The 23,950-nt window shown below is 43.3% G+C and overlaps 1 long non-coding RNA gene across 2 annotated transcripts in view; it reads left to right on the top strand.

The window, feature by feature from the left end:
* The window catches only part of LOC131417797 (uncharacterized), a 188,827-nt gene extending 169,745 nt beyond the window's left edge, over positions 1–19,082 (top strand). Inside the window, exon 7 of one of the 2 annotated variants that reach the window (XR_009222757.1) lies at positions 19,061–19,082. This is a non-coding gene — a long non-coding RNA (uncharacterized LOC131417797). The remainder of the gene's footprint in view (positions 1–19,060) is intronic. The other variant, XR_009222756.1, reaches the window with a different exon arrangement.
* The last annotated feature ends 4,868 nt before the right edge of the window (positions 19,083–23,950 follow it).

Raw genomic sequence — 23,950 nt, forward strand, 5'->3', positions numbered from 1 at the left:
TGCGGTATTATTCACTTTAAGTTCTGTACTCACATTTTTTGTATTTTTGAGATTTTGTGTTCACTCAGTTTTTATGTCTGTAAATAGTATTGATCTTGGTAGGCTCTGTAGATGACTGGTATCATTAAGTTCATCTTTTAAATTATCATTATTTGTGGTAAAAATGAAATGTGGCAATGAAATAAAGAGTTTAATTTTTATGCTTGTCTTTATATACTCTGTCAAATAATTTTATCTTCATATCTCTAGGTAAGTAAAAGTCTTAGCTTGGTCTCACATCGAGGTGTATGTGTGTAAATATAGGTGTGCTGCTCTTTTACTGAAAATTTCATATGGTACATATTGAAATTTGGCTCAGACCTTGAGCAACATTTATTGAATCACAGATGTTTTCTCTGTGAGTATGAAGAAGTCCCTCCTCCTCAGCCCCAGAGTTTTCCCATACTCAAAAGCTTGAAAACCTTTAAACCTGGGCTTTGGCATTTTATATAGAGGATTTCTTTCCTCTGGGAGTTTTGTTGTTTGTTTGGTTGTTGATTTGTATACGATAAATCCCCTGGGAGTTTCTAAGTTCTCAAAATACAAATAAGTTGCCAATTAATGGTTAAAATAGTTTGAGATCCTCACACCCATTAGGATAGCTACTATCAAAAAAACAGAAAATAATAAGTTTTGGTGAGGATGTGGAAAAATTGGAACCCTTGTGCACTGTTGCTGGGAATGTAAAATAGTGGAGCCTCTGTGGAAAACAGTACGGCAGTTCCTCAAAAAACTAAAGTTAGAATTACCGTATGATCCAGCAATTCCATTTCTGGGTATATACCCAAAAGAATTGAAAGCAAGGACTTGAGATATTTGTACAACCATGTTCGTTGCAGCAGCATTCACAATAGCCAAAAGGTGGAAACAACCCAAGTGTCCGTCAACAGATGAATGAATAAACAAAATGTGGTATATCCATACAGTGGAATATTACTTAGCCTTTAAAAGGTATGAAGCACTGACACCTGTTCCAACGTGGACGAACCTTGAGAACATTATGCTAAGTGAAATAAGCCAGTCACAAAAGGACAAATGCTGTATGAATCTATGTATGTGAAATACCTAGACTAGTTAAATTCATAGAGACAGAAAGAATCATGGTTGCCAGGGGCTGGGAGGATGGAGGAATGAGGAGTTGTTTAATGGGTATAGAGAGTCAGTTTGGGAAGATGGAAAGAGTTCTGTGGATGAATGGTGCTGATGGTAGCACAACAATGTGAATATACTTAATGCCACTGAACTGCGCATTTGAAAATGGTCAAGGTGATAAATTTTATGTGTATTTTACCACAATTAAAAATAATTTAAAAATTGAGGGAAGCTACGTAAGTGCTTGTGTCTCAAGGGGACCCCAGACCACCCTTAAGTTGGGAGATTTGCTAGAAGGAATCATAGCTAATGTTGCACTTAACGGCTAAGGTTTATTAGAGTGACGTGGTAAGGATACACAGCAGGATCATAAGGGATGAAGACCCGGGTGGAGTCTGGAGGAACCCAGGCACAGGCTCAGCTCGCCCTTCCCCTAGCAAGGAAAATGCAGCAACGTGTGCGATGTTTCTGCCTAGGAAAGCCTCCTAGAGACAGAGCACCCAAGGTGTTTACTGGGCACTGGTCACAGACACCCTCTGCCTGGCACCTACCGAGATTCCAGACTCCCAGGCAGAAAGCAAGCATTATTTAGCACAAACCACTGTTTACACGAACAGTGTAGATACACTGAGCTACTCTTTGCAGTTAACTGTTGACTAGAAATTGTTGACTGGGCTCTGAGAACCCAGATGCCAGCCAAAGACCAAGCCTGCAAACAGGCGTCTAAGAATGGCAGTCTCAGGCCTGTTGTGTTAGCACTTTCATGCACAAGACCAAAGCAGTGTTAAGCAGGGTCTTATAAACAAGATTGGAATATTTCTTCCTCATCATCAATAATACATGTAGAAAATCCTATGGAGGGAAAGGCCTTGAAATGAACCAGCCCTGGTTTATTGTCAGACATTTCCTTTAGGGCCACAATCCTTAGAATTATTCTGCCTTGTTCTTGAGAGCTATATGTATACATAACTTTAGTAGATGGGAATCTCTAATTTCCCCCATGCTGAGGCTTCCCTGGCTGACTTTGTATCAGGGAATCTTAGAATTGTCCTCCAGGACGATGTTGTCTCCTAAACCCCTATTTCTAGGCTTGACTCCTCTGAACAAATGTCAAACAGCATAGCAAGGATTTGAGTGATTCTAGAAACTGTTATTGCTGTTCTTGAGTCAAGTTTTACCATGAATTAAGTCATCTAAGTAGAATATGTATATCCTTCCTTATTTTCTCAGATTGAGAGACATTATGTAATTGAAAGAAAATATTCTTTGCAATATGGCCTAAGAGTCCACTTCTGTTCATTTGGTCCTCTAAGAAAATGGAAGTCTTGGGTAAATTGGATTGTCAGGGTGGGGAAAATCCCCTTTCTTCCCTTCTTGTGTTCTTGTGGCTGGACTAACAGTAAAATTGACACAAGACCGATTAACAGGAGAAAAACCCAGTTTAATACGTACGTATTGGAGACCATAAAGAAATGATGCTTGGAGAGTGAACAAAACAGACAGTATATTTATCTTTTACACGAAGAAACATAAATTTGTGAAAAATTGACAGGGCAAAGAAACTTAAGTTTGGGGTATGTAGTTAGTGAGGAATTTAAGCAGAGTCTAGGCTTGCGATAGTAAACTAGCCAGGTTTGTTTATGCAGGCTTCTCGGCCTTGAATTTCCTAGCTCTACTGATAAGGATGCAGGGAGAGCACCTTTCACATGGGAGATTTATTTCCTGCTTTCTGGGGAAACAGACAGGTGGGTCAGAGGCCCTTTTGGCTTTTTAAGTAACTTTAACTCAAAATAGTCAACATGCCATTGTGGAACATCTTGAGGTGGCCTGTCCTGGGCCCCAACAGGATCAAATTCCAGCCATACAGTGGGGTAAATGTAATACTGTGAGTCTTTGTAATATAATCAGCAGTGAAATGATTATGAATATGGATTACGGATATTGATTAAAAGACTGTCAGATTTGAAAAGTAAATGTCTCATTAAAAGGTAACATAACTACTTTGGCTTGTTTGGTTGGGTTCTTTTGGTTTGGTTTCTAGCAAGTAAAAGATGGTTAGACAAGTCTTTTCTCTACAACTCATATTTCTTAAGGAAAGAATTGTTCTATATTTTCTTAAAAACTATGGAAACATATTTCATGGAAATACTCTGACTCTTGAAATTTTGTGATTTCTTTTTTTGTTCGATTCTTTAGAAACTTTTTCTTTTATTGAATTTTAAAAAATAGACTTTATTGTTATTATTATTATTCAGTTTTTTAATAGACTTTATTTTTTAGTTTTAGTTTCACAGCAAAATTGAGAGGAAGGTACAGAGATTTCCCATATACCTCTATTCCGGACTCATGCATGGCCTCCTCCACTCTCAACATCCCCTACCATAGTGGTACGTTTATTACAATTGATAAACCTATGGTGAGACGTGGTTATCACCCAGAGACCGTAGTTTACATTAGGGTTTAGTCTTGATGTTGTACATTTAATGGGTTTGGACAAATGTATAATGACATGGATCCATCATTATAGTATTGTACAGAGTAGTTTCACACTACTCTAAAAATCCTCTGTTCTCATTCATCCCTCTCTCCCTGCTGACCCTGCCCACCACTGATCTTGCTGCTGTCTCCATAGTTTTGCCTTTTTCAGAATGTCATATAGTTGGAATCATAAAGTCTGTAGCCTTTTCAGATTGGCTTCTTTTACTTAGTAATATGCATTTAAGTTTCCTCAATGTCTTTTCATGGCTTGATAGCTCATTTCTAAGTACCAAACCAAGACTTAATTACAGTTTTGGCTCTTCTAGAAATGGAATCTTAGACCAGTCAATCAGGAATCAACTGATCAGCACTAGTTAGGTAATCTGCCTGATAGACCCCTGCCGTCCCCTAAAGGAAAGTAACCTTGCAATAACCAATCCACTTTTTCGCCTTGTATAACTTTCTTGTTCCTGCTTCTTTCTGCCTATAAAAGTCTCTCATCTTGTATAGCTCTTCAGACCTCCTTTCTATCTGCTAGATTGGATGCTGCCCAATTCGAATCGATTTTTGCTCAAATAAACTCTTAAAATTTTTAATGAGCTTCAGTTTAACTTTTAACAGGATGTACACAGTTTATTTATCCTTTCATCTACTGAAGGACATGTTGGTTGCATCCAGGTTTTGACAATTATGAATAAAGCTGCTATAAACATCGGTGTGTAGGTTTTTGCATGGACGTAAGTTTTCAACTCCTTTGGGTAAATACCAAGGAGTTCAATTGCTGGGTTGTGTGGTAAGAGGATGTGTAGTTTTGTAAGAAACCGCCAAACTGTCTTCCAAAGTGGCTGTACCATTTTGCATTCCCACCAGCAATGAATGAAAGTTCCTGTTGCTCCACATCCTTTCCTAATTCCGTACGGATTAAAAGGCTTAAAGCAGTCAAGCATCTGGCATTCTAATAGGTGTGTAATGGTATCTCATTGTTGTTTTTTTTTTTTTGTGAGGAGATCAGCCCTGTGCTAACATCTGCCAATCCTCCTCCTTTTTTTTTTTTTTTGCTGAGGAAAACTGGCCTGGGCTAACATCTGTGCCCATCCTCCTCCACTTTACATGGGACACTGCCACAGCGTGGCTTTGCCAAGCAGTGGGTCAGTGCGCGCCCGGGATCCAAACTGGCGAACCCTGGGCTGCCGCAGTGGAGCACATGCACTCAACCGCTTGCGCCACCGGGCCGGCCCTCATTGTTGTTTTAAGTTGCATTTCCCTGATAACATATGATGTGGAGCATCTTTTCAGATGCTTATTTGCCACCCTTGTATCTTCCTTGGTGAGGTGTCTATTAACGTCTTTGTTCTTTGCATATATATATATATTTTTTTTTTTGGTGAGGACGATTAGCCCTGAGCTAACATCCAATGCCAATCCTCCTCTTTTTGCTGAGGAAGATTGGCCCTGGGCTAACATCCGTGCCCATCTTCCTCTACATTCTATGGGATGCCGCCACAGCGTGGCTTGACAAGTGGTGCGTCAGTCCGCGCCTGGGATCCGAACCTGTGAACCCCGGGCCTCTGAAGCAGAGCACATGAACTTAACTGCTACGCCACTAGGCTGGCCCCATCTTTGCATGTTTTGGATAACAAACCTTTACCAGATGTATCTTTTGCAAATATTTTCTCCCAGTCTATGGCTTATCTTCTCATTCTCTTGAGTGTGATTTCTTTTTGTTGATCTGTAATACACTAAATTTTAGTACCAGGAAGTATAGTTTTTTAATCTGGTAGGCCAAGAAACTGTAATGTTTCTCAGTGGCTTTCAAACTTGACATTATTTTCAACTTTGTCTACAAATAGTCTGAAAATGCCTTGAGCACTTCCCTGGTACATCTGGTTGTGACTGTTGGTTTTCTGAGCTGCTATTAAATCTGGAAGGTTTGATGTTTTTGTCATGAGTCTTTCTGCCCTAATTCTGTGTGAACTGAGGTGGGTAATTTAAAGAAAAAGCTGATTGCAGTTTTCGAGACATCAAATCCAAAAGAGGCTCATTTGGGCATTTCTTTTTGACTTCATTTCAATTCATGGTCCTCTTTTTTTCTTTTCTTCCTTAAAATGTTGTCAGATATTCCCAATTCTTCAATCTTTTTGTTTATATTCTAAGCCTGTTTGACTTTTTTTTTTATTGGTTTAGTTCTCTCTATTTTACACTTTAAAAGAGATCTCTTGGGATAATTGTCACAGGAACTGAAAGCACAGTCTTTTGGTGACATCTTGTAGGCACTGTGAGAGAGCGTATTGAGGAAGAAGCAGATGTTTTTTCCCTACTTCTTTTGTGTGGTTACAACCGTTCAAATAAAAGAGGAGCACAGCAAATGTTTCCAGTTGGCGTGTTGGGTAAGTGGTCCGTCGAATTGAAGATGCTGTCAGAGGGAGCCGTGCAGGGGCGTCTGGGCTGGCTCTCCTCCTGCACGAGGCTGGACCCAGAGCTGCACTGCGTGTGCTCTGTTCTGCAGGTAAGGATTTGTTTTGTGTCCAGAACTGCTTTAGACTGAAGGTCATTGCCTTGGCACCAGCAAACCCTTTGACTTAGGAACCATTTTGCCCGGTCTCGTTATTTTGCAGGATAAAAGTGCACTGTGTGTGGTAGACAGTCTGTTTTCTTTGCTGAGAGATCAGTTCTTTCATTTTATTCCTTTCCGGATTAGTGTAATCACTGAAACTAGCAAAAGGTGAATAGCTCAATGCAGGACAGGATTATTTGTGTCTATTCTTGTTAATTACTTGATATTCTAGATGGGCCCCAGTACATTCACACAGTGCCATCATGCCCTCCAAAGCCTGAATTTCCAAGGCTAATTTTCTTTGTTTCCAGACTTCGCTAATATATATTGAGTGCTTAACTATACGAGGCAGTGTTCTAAGCACTTCACAAGTCTTTTTTGTGTGTGTGTGTGAGGAAGATCAGCCCTGTACTAACATCTACCCAGCCTCCTCTTTTTTTGCTGAGGAAGACCGGCCCCTGGGCTAACATCCATGCCCATCTTCCTCCACTTTATATGGGACACCGCCACAGCATGGCTTGCCAAGCGGTGCGTCAGTACGCACCCGGGATCCGAACCGGCGAACCCCGGGCCGCCCCAGCGGAACGTGCGCACTTAACCGCTTGCGCCACTGGGCTGGCCCCAGCACTTCACAAGTCTTATAAGCTACGTGCCATTATTATACCCATTTTATACATGAAAAAGCCATGTATCAATGACAGTGAGGAAGGCACAGAGAGGTCAAGTAATATGCCAAGATGGCAGAGCTAGTAAGTGATGGAGCTGAATTAAACTCCAGGCATCTGCTTTAGAACCCAGACAGCTGACAGCTGTGCTCCAGCTATGTTACAGGTGGCTGTCATGGCAGGATGCCAGGATTGTCACAGCTGAGGCAACATGGAGCCAACTTGTTTTCCAGTTACTAGGGGGAGTGTGGTGGGCAGAATAAGGGCCACCCCGGATATGTCCATGTCCTAATCACCAGAACCTGTGACTATATTACATGGTAAAGGGGAATAAAGTTGCAAATGGAATTAAGGTTGCTATTCAGCTGACCTTGAGATGGGGAGATTTTCCTGGATTATCTTGGTGGGCCCAATGTAATCACAAACGTCCTTATAAGTGAAAGAAGGAGGCGGACAGATCAGGGTCAGGGTCAGAGTCAGAGTGATGCAATGGGAGAAAGACTCAGCTTGCTGTTGCCAGCTTTGAAGAAGGAGGAAAGGACAATGAGCCAAGGAACGTGGGCAGCCTCTGGAAGTTGGAAAAGGAAAGGCAAGGAAACAGATTCTCCACTAGAGCTCCCAGAAGGAACACAGCCCTGCCAACACCTTGATTTTAGTCCAGTGAGACCAATTTTGGACTTCTGACCTCTAGAATTGTAAGATAATAGATTTGTGGGTTTTTTTTGTGTGTGTGTGAGGAAGATTGGCCCTGAGCTAACATCTGTTGCCAATCTTTCTCTTTTTGCTTAAGGAAGACTGTTGCTGAGCTAACACCTGTGCCAATCTTCCTCTATTTTGTATGTGGGACGCCGCCACAGCGTGGCTTGTTGAGTGGTGTGTGGGTCTGCGTCCAGGATGCAAACCTGTGAACCCTGGACCACTGAAGTGGAGTGCGGGAACTTAACCAATACGCCACTGGGCTGGCCCTGATTTGTGTTGTTTTAAGCCACTAAGTTTGTGGTAATTTGCTACAGCAGCAGTAGGAAAGTAAGATAGGGAGAGACAAACTTGTAAAAATCCTGTCTGCTAAACCACTCAACTACTTCTTCTTTTTTTTTTTTTGAGGCAGATCAGCCCTGGCCTGACATCCGTGCTCGTCTTCCTCCACTTTATATGGGACGCCGCCACAGCATGGCCTGACAAGCAGTGCGTCAGTGTGCACCTGGGATCTGAACCTGCGAACTCTGGGCCGCTGCAGTGCGCGCTTACCCGTTTGCGCCACCAGGCCAGCCCCTTCAGCTACTTCTTTCATGATGGTTGACAATTGGTAGAAGATGAGGGATATTGTGATTTTCCTTAAATGTCTTAGTTCAGAAAATGTTGGTGATTCCTAATCTTCTACCAGACAAAGCCCAAACTTTTTTTCAATTTGTTTTTTTTTGTGAGGAAGATCAGCCCTGTGCCAACATCTGCCAATCCTCCTCTTTTTTTGCCGAGGAAGACTGGCCCTGGGCTAACATTCGTGCCCATCTTCCTCCACTTTATTTATTTATTTATTTATTTATTTTTATTTATATTTATTTTATCCCCCAAAGCCCCAGTAGATAGTTGTATGTCATAGCTGCACATCCTTCTAGTTGCTGTATGTGGGACGCGGCCTCAGCATGGCCGGAGAAGCGGTGCGTCGGTGCGCGCCCGGGATCCGAACCCAGGCCACCAGCAGTGGAGCGCACGCACTTAACCGCTAAGCCACGGGGCCGGCCCTCTTCCTCCACTTTATACAGGACGCTGCCACAGCATGGCTTGCCAAGCGATGCATCGGTGCGCACCTGGGATCCAAACTGGCGAACCCCGGGCCACCGCAGCGGAGCACGCACACTTAACTGCTTGCGCCACCACAAAGCCCAAACTTTTTAGGCTGGCATCCAGCTACTTTGAAAACCTGATCCCACTGTGCCTTGCACTGCAAACCCCACCCAGCCACCCACCCCTTTCCTAGTCTCCAAAACATACCATTTTCTCTAGACAAGCTGATTTTATTTTTGCTTCCTGAATATATTCTACTTATTCTAGCGTCTCTGTCTTTTTTCCTGTTGTATTTATTTTTGGAAGGACCTATCGTTCCCCTTCCTTCTATCCAAATCCTGTTTGTCTTTCAGGGCCTGGCACAAGTCCCGCCTCCTCATGAAGCCTGCTTGTGCCCCTGGCTGCCATGAAGCTCCTGCGGGCTGGGTCACACCTTGTCCTGTGCCCATTCCTTTTGCTGCTGCATTTTCCTTGTTCTCACAGCTAGATTAACTCCTGAGGAAAAGGACCGTCGTTTTATACGTATCCTTTGTGTAAACAAGTCTGATGATCTTTTTACTCATTACTTCTGAAACTGGCAAACAGTTAGCCATTGATGATTAAGTAGCTAGTAACTAAATTTTTTTTTTTCCTTTTTGCAATTACGGATTACAGCTCTTAGTTGTTTTCCCGCCCCTTGTTAACTGTGCTGCATAGGCAATAGGCTGTCTGACTCCCCATAGGTTCCTATAGATAACATCTCCCTGGAGCCTTGGTCACCGTGGTAGTGGGTGTTTGAGCTGTTTTTTGGGAATTAGAACTCCTTGTCCACTTCAGGCCGCTTGAGACCACCAACCCATCAACTGGGCCCGTGCAGATGTTCGATAAGGGACTTTTTGATGTCAAGGAGCTAGAATCTCCACCCTCAGGTCATGCTAACGCTGCCATTTTGTGAACATGTGTCCTATGAAGAGGCATGAAGTCTGACTACGCTTGCGCAGATCATCAATTACCTCATCTCTCTTCATCTCCAATCATCTGTCTCCACATTTCAGACCGCCTTGCCTCCTACCTCATAAATATCCCTGAGTCCCTATTTTCAGGGAAGTGGATTTGAGACTCATTCTCCCATTTCCTCACTTGGCTGCCTTGTGATTAAAAAACCCTCTCTCTGCTGCAATCTCGTCATCTCGGTGTTTGGCTTTCTGGGCGGTGGGCAAAAATGAACCTGGTTTGGTAATGCTTCCACAACAAATGTGTGGGGTTTTCTCCCCAAGCCGACCAATTCTCCAACACCAGCTGAGTGTCCAGTGATTCCGTTCACTTCTGACACTGGCTACCTGCAGTTAGTGTCAGACTCTACAGGTCTCAGGGCTCAGTCCCATAAGACCACTCTCACTTCAGACCCAGTTGCAAGTTTGGGCCACTCATACTTCTGACTGGTCTAGCTATAAAGTCAGGGGGTGGGGGTGGTTCCCACAACCCCTCCTCATGTGCAATGGTTTGCTAGAATCACTCACAGCCTCAGAAAAACAGTTTACTTACTATTGCTGGTTTATTATAAAGAATACAACTCAGGAACGACCAAATGGAAGAGATACATAGGACAAGGTTGGGGCGGGTGGTGCTTGGTGCTTCTGAACCCTCTCCCAGCCACCCCTCCCAGCACGTGGTGTGTTCACCAACCTGGAAGCTCTTCAAATCTCATTGTTCAAGAGTTTTTACAGAGCTTAATTTCCAGCTTCCCCCTGGCCCCCTTCCAGGGGGCTGGAATGTGGCTGAAAGTTCCAACCCTCCAATCACTTGGTCTTTCCTGTGATCAGCCCCATCCTGAGACCATCTAGGGGCCCCATCCTAATTATCCTCATTAGCATAAAGTCTGGTGTGCTAAAAGGGGTTCATATGAATAACAAGGGAAAGTCCTATCATTCAGGAAATTCCAGGGGTTTTAGGAGCTCTGTGCCGGGAACTGGAGACAAAGACCAAATATATTTGTTATTATAGCTAGTATAGATCTGAGCTACAAGGTGACTCTGGGTAAGCAGTTAGCAACTGAATAGCTATTGCTCTATTATGATTTTGAGAATATGGAAAGAAACATAATAGATTCAGATCAGCAGTCATGGATCATAAAGTATAGATGTGGAAGGAACCTCAGAGAACATTTAAAGCTTAGGACACAGTTACGAATATGAGTCTTCATAGTAATACTGAACCTCTTTTTTTTTTTTTGTGAGGAAGATCAGCACTGAGCTAACACCTGTTGCCAATCCTCCTCTTTTTGCTGAGGAAGATTGGCCCTGGGCTAACATCCATGCCCATCTTCCTCTACTTTATGTGGGACGCCTGCCACAGCGTGGCTAGATGAGTGGTGCATAGGTCTGTGCCCAGAATCCAAACCTGCGAACCCCGGGCTGCCGGAAGAGGAGCACGAGAACTTAACCACTACGCCAGGGGCTGGCCCCTGAAGTGTTTTTTTATTATCTGATCAGATGCATCATCCTGTACCCCACTCTCCATGGTTTCTCTTACCTTTGTAGGGGAGCAGATTTTGTCACCCCAAAATGTCTCTTTGGCATAAGGATTATTTTAGGCTGGTTATTTTTAAGAAACAGCAGACGTGGGAGAAGCTCTGAAAACCAAGTAGAAGTTATCCTTTGTAAAAGACATTTACAGTTGTAAGGGAAATCTCCACTTGTAAAGGTGTCTCTCTTGCTGTACCGGGAAGAGGAGGATGACTTTATCTCTAGAAACTCTTTATCAGTGGTGAAGACAACAACTTAAATCTGCATAACAACCATGCCTTTGTTTACTATGCTTTTCCTGGTAACCTCCCATAACTGACTCCCCACCTCCAAGATCTTCTTTTGTCTTTAGCTGAAGATGGTATTTAAGGTGGTGGCTTCAGCCATTTTGGCACGTTACTCAGTTTTCGTGGGTCCCTCTTATGTATACAGGAGGTGTACATGTCATTAAACTTCTGTTCGTTTTTCTCCTGTTAATCTGTCTCATGTCAAGTTAATTTTTAGATCAGCCAGAAGAACTTAGAAGGGTAGAGGAGAAATTATTTCCCCCCAACATCTTCCTTCTTGCTGTTCCAGCCACTCCTGTAGCCTTAAGTTTTGTTGTTTTCTCTTTTTACCAAATATCTGGCTAAAAGGGTTTTCTTGGAGTCAAAGTGCTGAATCATTAGTGTCCTTAAAGGAGGTGAAAAGTCCAAAAACTGGATTAAGTGTTGTCAACGAAAAATAACCAATAACCATTCTATAGATAAGAGAGATAAGGGGAGTTTTACTTGAAAATCTCTTGTCAGTGTCCATTAAGAAACCACTTATTCTGGTGTAGAGAGGGGACAATTGCCTTGATAATGATCACTCGTGAAATTCTCTCTGATTAAACAGCCTTCTCCTTTGTGCCATGGTCTCTGAATTGGCTGGGCAATTCCTCTGTGGGTAATAGCCAAGTTGCAGTGGATTGTTGCTGCTATTAATCTTTTTTTTAAGAAAGAAAATTGCACACATAATAACCTGTTTGGAAAAGCCCCTTAGGTCATCAGTATTTGCTGTAGAACAATGAGTGCAGTGTATAGCTGTCTATAAACTTTTCTTACTGCTACAGAACTGATCAACTGCAGTGAGATAAGCTGAAATGCGTTCTATGTTCCAGTGCAGAAGGTGTACACACTTGGAATTTCCTGTGTTTGTACCTCTATAAAAACCATACCCATCTCAAATGTATGATAGGTTGATGGCATGGTCATACTCTGCAATGACCAATGAGAGTTAGGGGTTTAAATTTAGGGGTGAGTGAGAATAAATAAATATTGCAACTTTCAACATTAAATACATTCCATATTAATGAAAGTTAACCTCAAAAGGAGGAAGAGAATTACACCACTCAGGTGAAATGGACAAATTCCTAGAAAGACCGCTGAAACTGACTCCAGAAGGAATAGGAATCTGGAAAGACCTATAACAAATAAATTTAATTAATTGTTAAAAATCTTCCCACAAAGAAAACTACGGGCCCAAATGGCTTCACTGGTGAATTTTATCAACTATTTAAAGAAGAAATAATACTTATCCTTCATAAATTCTTTCAATAAACAGAGGAAGAGGGAAACCCTTTCCAACTTATTCCACGAGGCCAGTGTGACCCTGATACCAAAGTCAAAGACATCACAAGTGTTGACGCAAAATAACAGATGACCATTCTATAGATAAGAGAAATAAGGTGAGTTTACTTGAGCCAGAGTGAGGATTATAACCCAGGAAGGCCTTAGAAAGCGTTCCGGAGAAGCATGGTTTTCAGTCCAGTTGTATATCTTTTTAGAACAAACAACATACATTAAACTCACCCAGGATACATTTTCATCAAAATTTCAAAGACATATTCATTTACAAATTAGCAGGTCAACATGACCCCCCCTGCCCCCCCCCCCCCCCCCGTGATGTCAGGAAAGGGACTAATCTGGGCGTTACCAATAGGGTGTTAACCAATAGGGTGTTACTAATAGGGGGTAACGGGGAAGTATGCATTCTTATCTTAAGAGAGTGCATTCTTTAATGCTTAAGCAGATGTACAATATATGTTTGATAGGCCGTTGTCAGGCTTTTTAGTTCAAGCCACATCAGTTTTGAACCCCAACAGTTACCCCATATAACTCAATATGTGAAAATTTCTTGTCACAAGGAAAGAAAACTACAGTCAAATATCCCTCGTGAACATAGAGGTCAAAATATTAGCAAATCCAGATAAAACAAACATATAAATAGCATTAAACACCATGACCCAGTGGAATTTATGCCAGGAGTGCAAGAATGTTTTAACATCCAAAAATCAATTAATATAATTATGTCATTTTTCAGCACCAATAATTCTCCAATCCCAACTGGGTGTCCTACAAGTCGATTCAATTCTGACACTAACTACCCAGAGTTAGCACAGACCCCGTAAGTTGAAGTCTCAGTCCCACAAGACAGCCCCCACTTCAGATGCCAGCCACAAGTCTTGGCTGTGCCCAAGGCTCCTGTACATCTGCCTGGCTGACCACAAATTCAGGGGTTCCCACACTCCTCCCTCAGGTTTGATAATTCTCTAGATCAACTCACAGAGTCAGGAAAGTGAAGCCGGGTACCTGAGGGTTCCTGTAAATATTCAATAAGAACGTGATTACCCTTCAACCTTGTTCCCAATACAGACACAGATGAAAAGAAGTTAATCTCATTAATTTGCTGTTTTCATTTTTTTTTTAATAATTTTATTTATTTATTTTTTCCCCCAAAGCCACAGTAGATAGTTGTATGTCATAGCTGCACATCCTTCCAGTTGCTGTATGTGGGACGCGGCCTCAGCATGGCCGGAGAAGCGGTGCGTCGGTGCGCACCAGGGATCCGGACCGCCAGCAGCGGAGCGTGCGCACTTAACTGCTATAATTTGCTGTTTTCTTGTTTAACCTGAGGGATGATTCAAGAGTCACAAGGATTTATGAGCTTGTTTTGCAGAAGAAAAGAATGACTTTAAGGAAGATATGATCACCAGATAACCAGCCCCCAGCTGCCTTTGACACCTGGAAGTCTGATTGCATGAGGGCTTATCTGGAGTGAAAGAAACACAGATTTTCCTCTTTGTTTCTCTGAAACTCCTCCTCCCAAGCCCCTTAGCTCTACAACCCGCCTTGCTTTCTTCTTTTGTTCGGGCAGATTTGAGAGAATGTATTCTCCTCCCTTCTCATTTTTGCCAATTTGAATAAATCTTTCTCCATCTCCAAGCACCAGATGTCACAGTGATTGGCTTATTGAGCATCAGGCACACAAACTTGAGATTAAGAGCTTTGGTATCAAAAGCACTATATTTACTATTGCAGTTTTATTATAAAGAATACAACTCAGGAACAGCAAATGGAAAAGATACATAGGGCAAGGTGGGGCTGGGGGCACAGAGCTTCCATGTCCTATCTGGGCATGCCACCCTCCCAGCACATCAATGTGTTCACCAACCCAGAACCTCCCTGAATCTTGTTCACAAGTTTTTATCAAGATTTTATTAATTAGCCATGATTGACTAAAACATTGGCATTGGTGATTAACTCCGTCTCCAGCTCCTCTTCCCTCCTGGAGGTGGGGGAAGTGGGGCTGAAGTTCCAACTGTCTGATTATGCAGCTGGTTCCCCAGGCCACCAGCTCCCATCTTGAAGCTATCTAAGGGCCCACCAAGAGTCACCTCATTGGCATAAACTCAGGTGTGATTGAAAGGGGCTTATTATGGATAACTAAAGACACTCCTATCACTCAGGAAATTCCAAAGGTTTTAGGAGCTCTGTGCCAGGAACCAGGGACAAAGACCAAATATATATTTTTTATTATACCACAGTAATACACCATAGTAACAGAATAAAAGACAAAAATTACATGATTACTCACATCACAGAAAAATAACTTGACAGACTCCAACACCATTCTTGATAAAAAACAAACAAACAAATAAATGATAAATACCTCTCAGTAAAGTAGGAATAGAGAACTTCTTCAACCTAATAGGGGCATCTATGGAAAAACTCACAGCTAACATCATGCTTAATGGTGGAAGATTAAATGCTTTTTCCCTGGGCCAGCCCCGTGGCACAGCGGTTAAGTGCGTGCGCTCTGCTGCTGGTGGCCAGGTTGGGATCCCAGGCGCGCACTGATGCACTACTTGTTGGGTCATGCTGTGGCGGCGTCCCATATAAAGTGGAGAAAGATGGGCATGGATGTTAGCTCAGGGCCAGTCTTCCTCAGCAAAAAAAGAGGAGGATTGGCATGAATGTTAGCTCAGGGCTGATCTTCCTCACAAAAAAAACAAAAACGCTTTTTCCCTAAGATCAGAAACAAGGTAAGACGTACACTTTTGGCACTTCTGCAAAAAGACCAAAAAAACAAAAAGAAAACAAAAAAAAGCATCCAGATTGTCAAAGAAATAAAACTATCAATCGCAGATAACATAATCTTATATGTAAATAGTTCCAAGAATACACACACACACATACACACAAACCTACCAGAACTAATGAGTTTAGCAAGGTTGCGGGATACAAGATTAATATACAGAAAACAACGATATTTCTATTTACTAGTATTGAGCAATCTGAAAATAAAATTAATACAATTCCATTCACAATAGCATCAAAAAGAATAAAATAATAGTAAATTTAACCAAAAAATGCAATTCTGGTATGCTAAAAACTACAAAGCATTGCTGAGAGAAATTTAGAAATGAAGAGAAGTATATTAATGGATGGGAAGATTCAAATTGTCAAGATGGCAATTCTTACCACACTGATCTATAACTTCAATGCAATTCCTGTCAAAATCCCAGCTGGATATTTTTCATAGAAATCGACAAATTGGGGGCCGGCCCGGCGGCACAAGCGGTTAAGTGTGTGCGCTCTGCTGCGGTGGCCTAGGGTTCACTGGTTTGGATCCCGGGCGCGCACCGACGCACTGCTTGGCAAGCCATGCTGTGGCGATGTCCCATATAAAGTGGAGGAAGATGGGCAAGGATGTTAGCCCAGGGCCAGTCTTCCTCAGCAAAAAAAAAAAAAAAAGGAGAAGGATTCTCCTCACAAAAAAAAAAAAAGAAATCGACAAGTTGACTTTAAAATTTATAGGGAAATACAAAGGACTTGGAATTGGCAAAACAATTTTGAAAAAGAAGAACAAAGTTGGAAAGACTTTCACTTTTTAATTTCAAACTTACTGTGAAGAAACAGTCATCAAGACAGCACAGCGTTGACATAAGGATAGATCAGTGGGAAATAACTGCAAGTCCAGAAATCCTTTTTTTTTTTTTTTTTTGTGAGGAAGATCACCCCTGAGCTAACATCCATGCTAATCCTCCTCTTTTTGCTGAGGAAGACCGGCTCTGAGCTAACATCTATTGCCAATCTTCCTCCTTTTTTTTTTCCCCAAAGCCCCAGTAGACAGTTGTATGTCATAGTTGCACATCCTTCTAGTTGCTGTATGTGGGACGCGGCCTCAGCATGGCTGGAGAAGCGGTGCGTCGGTGCGCACCCGGGATCCGAACCTGGGCCACCAGTAGCGGAGCGTGCGCACTTAACCAATAAGCCATGGGGCTGGCCCAAGAAATCCTTATTTTTGTGGTCAATTGATTTTCGACAGAGGTACCAAGACAAGGATAGTCTTTTCAGCAAACGTTGCTGGGACAACTAGATATCCACATGCAAAAGAAATGAACTGAGATCCTTACTTCATGCCATACATAAAAATTAATGCAAAATGGATTATAGATCTAAAGATAAGAGCTAAAACCAAAAAACTTCTAGGTGAAAACTTTGGAGAAAATCTTCATGATCTTGGTTGGGTAAGAGTTCTGAGATATGACACCAAAAGCGTGATCCAAAAAATTGACAAACTGGACTTCACCAAAATTAAAACCTTTCGTGCTTCAAGGGACCACATTCAGAAAATGGATGGGGCCGGCCTCGTGGCTTAGCGATTAAGTACGCACGCTCCACTACTGGCGGCCCGGGTTCGGATTCCAGGCCCATGCTGAGGCCACATCCCACATACAGCAACTAGAAGGATGTGCAACTATGACATACAACTATCTACCGGGGCTTTGGGGGGTAAAAAAAAGAAGGAGGACTGGCAATAGATGTTAGCTGGGAGCCGGTCTTCTTCAGCAAAAAGAGGAGGATTAGCGCAGATGTTAGCTCAGGGCTGATCTTCCTCACAGAAAAAAAAAAAAAGAAAAAAGAAAATGGATGGATAAGCCACCAACTGGGAGAAAATATTTGCAAACTATATATCTGATATAAAAAAAAAACTAACCAACTTCCATCCAGAATATATAGAGAACTTTTACGATTTATTAGTAATAATAAAACCCAATTTAAAAATGAGCAAAAGATTTGATTTCACCAAAGAAGATACGTGAATGGCTAATAGGCACGTGAAAGGTTGCTTAACATCATTAGTCATTAGGTAAATGTAAGTTAAAACTACAATGAGATACCACTATACACCTATGAGAAGAGAATTACTATAATAGAAGATAGACAATAACAAGTGTTGGTGGCTGTTTGAAGAGACTGAAACCCTCATATATCACTGGTAGGACTATAAAATTGTACATCTACTTTGGAAAACATTTTGGCAATTTCTCAAAATGTTAAACATAAACTTACTATATGACCCAGAAATTTGACTCCTAGAAATTTACCCACAGAAAGACATGTACTTGACTGTCCATAGCAGCATTATTTATAATAGTCAAAAACTGGAAACAATGGACATGTGATCAGCAGGTGAATGGGTAAATGAAATGAGGTATATCCCTATAATGGAACACTACTCTGCAACAAAAAGGCATGAACTTGCTACATCCTAGATGAACCTCAAAGTGTAAAGGAAACCAAAGACAAAAGACTACACATTGTAGAATCCCATTTATATGAAACATCCAGAAAAGGCAAATTTACAAAAGGCAAATTTACAAACACAGAAAGCAGTTTAGTGAATGCCTGGGGGTGAGACCAGGGATTAACTCAAAAGGGAACAAGGGAACTTTCTAGGATGATGAAAATGTTTTAAAATTGGATTGTGGTGATGGTGCACGACTCTAGAATTTGCTAAGGAGTCACTGAATTGCACACTTACAAGGAGTGACTGGTATACCAATTTTTTAAAAATGATGAGTTGTTAGATACTTGGGATAATTTCCTGACGGCCTCTGATAGATTGCTCTACACAAATGCCCATCTGTCCTTTATGTTAGAATGTTTATGGGAAATGGAATTCAGGGCACATATTCCCCGGGGCACAGTGGGGAGGGAATGAACACTGCATTTATTGATGGAATTCATGCTGGGCCATTAAGTATTTATCTTTGAATGCAGATGTGACTTGCTTTCAATATATTGGGCCTCTGCAGCCTTTGTTTATATCTTCTGGCTTGTTTTCCTTTCTATGGCCATTTTAAACCCAGGCCTGTAAACATGCACCAATTCCTGATTCAAGCCAAGAATAACCTAGGGAAAATTTGAGTGTCAGCTCTGACTCGTATCGATGTTGGTAAAGAAGGGATAGTAACGTACTGCGCACATTGGAAGAGTGAACATCACATGCCCACAGGATCGGGTAAGCAGGACCTGGGTTTTGACCAGGTAAGCCAGGAGGGAGATACCTACTCAAATCGGCATAGTGCTTCATCCTTGCAAAAACACACGTGGCTTAACCCCACTACAAGGAGCAATCTTATTCCTGTTATCTTGTGAAGACACAAAACGTTGAGGTTAAATTGTATACCCAAGTCAAAAGTGAGTCAGCAAAATTGCAGTTGGGACTCAGGCCAGCTCATCAAGATCAGGTTTGGGCTACATCCTCTCCCTGGAATTATGTGTGGGTCAGGCCCTGAGGTCATTTCTGCTGCCTGTGCTTTTAATTTTATTTATTTATTTATTTTTTGTGAGGAAGATCAGCCCTGCGCTAACATCTGCCAATCCTCTTTTTTTCGCTGCAGAAGACTGGCTCTAGGCTAACATCCGTGCCCATCTTCCTCCACTTCATATGGGACACCGCCACAGCATGGCTTGCCAAGCGGTGCGTGCCCGGGATCTGAACCGGCGAACCCTGGGCCGCCACAGCGGAGCTTGCGCACTTAACCGCTTGCGCCACCGGGCCGGCCCCTGCCTGTGCTTTTGAGTGAAAATAATTCCTCTCCTGCAGCCTTACCTGTAGAATAAGACTTCACACTGATATAACCTGATTTTGCAGAGCCCTTTTGAGTGCATTCTTACTTGAGCCTCCCAAGAACTCAGCACAGAAGTTAGGAGAGAGGAATTAGCACCCTCATATTATGGTTCAAAACTGAATTCAGAGAGATGGGACTTGCCCAGGAGGGCAGGCAGGCGGCACTGCCAGCTCGGAACAGGCTTCTTTCTGCTGCGCTCGGCCCCGTTGCCTCTCAACATGGCCTCTGCCTAGGTGCTCACTAAATTGTTGGATTAACTAAAATTCTAGAAGCTGAACTCAAAGTGTATGGCATCTCTTTTCTTTGATCTAGTCCAAAAGGATTTAGTTACTGAGCACACGGGAGAAGCTTGTGGAAGCATTTGCCTCATCAGGACGTGGGAATACAGGTTTTGTTGAAGGTCCATCAGAGTTTGGGATTAATATTACCAGATGCGGAGAGTGGGTTAGGAAGATCTCCGAAGCATTTAGGAAGGAGTAAATTGCTTAAATTTCCCAAGTGTGTCTGAAACTAAAGGCTGAGAGGCTTACGCAGGTCACGTGGGCCTGCAGGTCCCGGCATTTGCTGACTCAGTCTCCTTCGTCTCAATCTCCAAAATTATGCTCTTCTGTGCAGATTTTTTTACCACTTGTCTTTCTCTGTTATTGGAAACTGCACGGTTTTCACAGTAAAGCCAATCGAAACCCAGCCGAGCCTGCAAGTATTAACACTTATGTTTGAAAATGGAAAAAATGACAGAGCCTGCCGAAGAAAGGTCTCAATGCCCTCTTTACCGGTGTCACCGAGGGTGAAGAGATGAAAAATGACCTCGGGGGGCTGCAGAGTGAATTTCATTTCATGCAAAAAAAAATGAGATGAAAAATATTTCAAGGCAATAAAGTACCTTCAAGTGCCCGCCCTGGGCGAATAAACCGGCAGTCGCAGGTATTGGGGAAAAATGAAAGGAAGGAGCAGTGTCTGTGCAACGTGGGGGACTTAAGTGCCGAGTGCTCTGTGAAGTGGGAGTCACAGTGAGATTCAATATGACATCTGGGTAGGGAGGGCCTCTCGGAGTTGCTGGGAGCCGTGGGCCCGTGGGGTCCCTGTCCCTGTTGTGTTCAGTCTACTGGGTGATCCGGAGGCACACATCCTTCATCCTGGTATTTCTCTCTTTTGTGGACCAGAGCCTTGTTCTTGAACACATCTCCGTCTGGATTTCTAGGGCAGGGTTTCTTGGCTCTGGCCCCTTCGACATTTGGGCCAGATCAGTCTCTGTCGTGGGGCGGTCCTGGGCATTGCAGAATGCTGAGCAGCGTCCCTGGCCTCTACGCACCAGATGCCAGAGCACCCCACTCCTCCAGTCGTGACAACCAAAAATATCTCCAGACACTGCCAAATGTCCCCTAGAGGACAAAATCATCCCCCCCTCCTCCCGTGGAGAGCCACTGTTCTAGGAGTGGGCAAGAACTGGTTAAGTCTGAAGACTTCTGAGGCATTTGGTGTTGAAAGGGGCTACCTTTCCGAATGGGTCAAAATGATCCCTTTGAGTAAAAGTGTCCCCATATAATTTAGCACTTAACGGTTTGGTGGATGTGGTAGACAGAATAATGGCCACCCAAAGATGTTCACGTCCTAATCCCTAGAACCTCTGACTATGTCACCTCACACGGCAAAAGGCATTCTGCAGCTGTGGTGAAGCTAAGGATCTTGAGATGGGGAGACTATCCTGGATGATCTGGGTGGGCCCAGTGTAGTCACAGGGTCCTCGTGAGAGGGAGGCAGGAGGGTCAGAGACAGGGAAAAGGCAAGGAGACAGACTCTCTCCCGAGAGCCTCCAGAAGGAACGCAGCCCTGCTGACACCTTGGTTTTAGTAAAACCCATTTCAGACTTCTGACCTCCAGAGCTGTAAGATAATAAGTTTGTGTTGTTTTAAGGCACTAAGTTTGTGGTTATTTGTATTAGCAGCCATAGTAGCTAATACAGTGGGTACGCGTTGTTTTTCCTCAGCTAGACTGACGCTTCTGAGAGGCAGAGCAGCGTCCTGATTTTCTGCACCCCCTTCGGCACAGTGCTGTTTGTTGGCGAGGGCAGTGATGTCCTGACAGAGGCAGAGATTTCCATACGCTTTGAGATGAGGCTAAATCCTCCTCTTTCCTGGAGGACCCACCTAAAGCTGATGGCCTGGATTTTGAGGTAGCCTCTACCCCATCAGCTGGTATGATTGTATACCAGAAGTCAAACTGTGAGGTGATGAGACCCTGCCTGGCCCCATGAGGCCGTTTTACCCTCATCTCCTCCACGGTGCCCCAGCCACACGTATCCACCAGCCGATCTCTCTCTTGGAGCCACCTGGACTTTTCTTCTTGAGAGTTGGTGCTCTAGGATCTGTCAAATACAGCTTGGACAGTGTAAATTTGGGGGTCCTTTTCCCATTTACCGCAGGAATTGGGTTGTGCAGAAACTTACTGATTTCATACATTCATTAAGTTTCACTTTAAAAAAAATTTTTAGATTTTTAATAGACTTAATTTTTTAGAGCAGTTTTAGGTTCAAAGCAAAAGTGAGTGGAAAGGACAGAGTTTCCATATACCCTCTGCCCTTACACTTGCAGGACTTCCCCCACTATCAACATCCTACACCAGAGCGGTACATTTGTTACCATCTATGAACTTACATCAACACATTGTAATCAACCCAAGTCTCCAATTTACATTAGGGTTCACTCTTGGTGGTGTTCATTCTGTGGGTTTGGACAAATGCATGATGACATGTATTCACCACTCGAGTATCATACAGAGTAGTTTAGCTAGTTTCACTTTTGTGTGTGTGTGTGAGGAAGATTGGCCCTGAGCTAACATCTGTTGCCCAATCTTCCTCTATTTTGGATATGGGGCGCCTCCACAGCATGGCTTGACGAGTGGTGTGTGGGTCTGTTTCTGGGATCCAGACCCACAAACCCTGGGCCACTGAAACAGAACCCGTGAACTTAACCACCAGCCACTGGGCCAGCCCCAAGTTTCACTTTTTATGCAGACTGTAGTCCATAGGAAATACTTGGCATGTCGGAATTGGCTCTCTCAGTATATATTCAGTGTAATTCCCATGTAGCCTCATCTGGCACCTATAACTTTGGCCAGTTATCTATTAAATGTATATTTTTTGTTATAAGGAGGAGCAGGAGAGAGTACAACCAGCTCAGTATAAAATCCTCCCAACTGCATGAAAAATGTTGAGGTCATGCTCACCTACTGGGATAAATTCAGCGAATACCAAGCACCTGTGTACGTTAGGCAGCAAAAGCCACAGAGCTCTGCCCTCCCAGAACTTCCAGGCCAACAGAGCATCATTTAGGGAGCTTGGCAAGTGTTGGAAACAAACATGGGCTGCTCTCCCAGAATAAGCCAGCATTTGCCCAGATAATACAGGGGAACTTTCTCATGAGAGGGTAGAGCTGGCCTGCAGGTCCCACAGTAAACAAGGCCAGGCTAAGCTCCAGAGGCCAGACCACTGGGCACATCTTCTCTCCCAGAGATCCCTCTTCCCTCTCGGGATTGTTGCTTGCTCTTACGGGCAGGTAAGGAAGAAGGCCAACAGAGAAACCTGGGTTCTGGTCCCAGCTGGGGGTCTTTAAGCAGGTCATAGACTCTCTTGGCTGAATTTCCTCATCTGAAAATGAGGGTTTGGACATGATGGCTTCTAGGATTTCTTTTAACCAGGGAAGACTGATTCTTACCCAGGTGCAGGCCCTGCGGGACGAGGCCCACCTGTTTCTTTCCATGTCCCTGGTCAACCAAACACCCTGACCCTTAGCTAGTAGCTTCAGATTAATTCGAAATGCCTGAGCAAAAGTTTCAACCGTGTCCCTCTAGCCCTCTAATCCTGCACCGCTTGCAAAATTAACAAATTCCAGGTGGAACCAGTCTCTTTCCAGCCAGGGGGTGTGTAGGAATTACTGTGCTGGTTTGGGAGTCTTGCAGGAAAGAATCCTCAGGGTGCAGAAATCCGGCTCCTGTCCTCTCATGCCCTGCAGAGGGCGGCCTACTCTTGCAATTGGTTGGTCGGCGTCTGGAGGTAGCTGCCTCCTTTCTGTGTGGCTCGCAAGAGGGCCTGAAGGGAAGAGGAACTGAACCGGCACAGTGGACTCAAATGTGATTTAAACATCAGCTCAGCCTCTCACATGAAGCTCCTGCGACCCTGTTCTGACTCCCCAACTGGTGCAGTTCTCCTCTGGGTTGGTGTGGAGACACCTGTCATCGTTCCCTGGCCTGTGGCCTAAATTCTGATGTTCCTATTTAAATCCCTGAGTTCATAGATTGTCCTTATCTTTCATTTCTTCCTTGAAAGGCCCTGAGAACTCAATTTGTGGAAAATTGAAAACCTTTCCAGATATTACTCTCTTGAAAGTGGTTTTGCCTAGAAACATAACAATGTACAAGCTCCAGTAGGAGTGACTCACTTAGTTCTTGTTGCCCTTGACCTAAGAGGAAAACACAAACAGGAAGGCTGGGAAGTATCAGTTGAAGCCAATATAGAAATTCATTTTTAACCAAGGGTCTATTTTTTTCCCAGCACTAGAATTCCTAGAAAGTACACTAGAAGAGGAATATACGTATTTTGCCAGAGAACCAT

The sequence above is a fragment of the Diceros bicornis genome, chromosome 18 (genome assembly GCF_020826845.1).
Source record: "Diceros bicornis minor isolate mBicDic1 chromosome 18, mDicBic1.mat.cur, whole genome shotgun sequence".
NCBI classification, from domain to species: domain Eukaryota; kingdom Metazoa; phylum Chordata; class Mammalia; order Perissodactyla; family Rhinocerotidae; genus Diceros; species Diceros bicornis.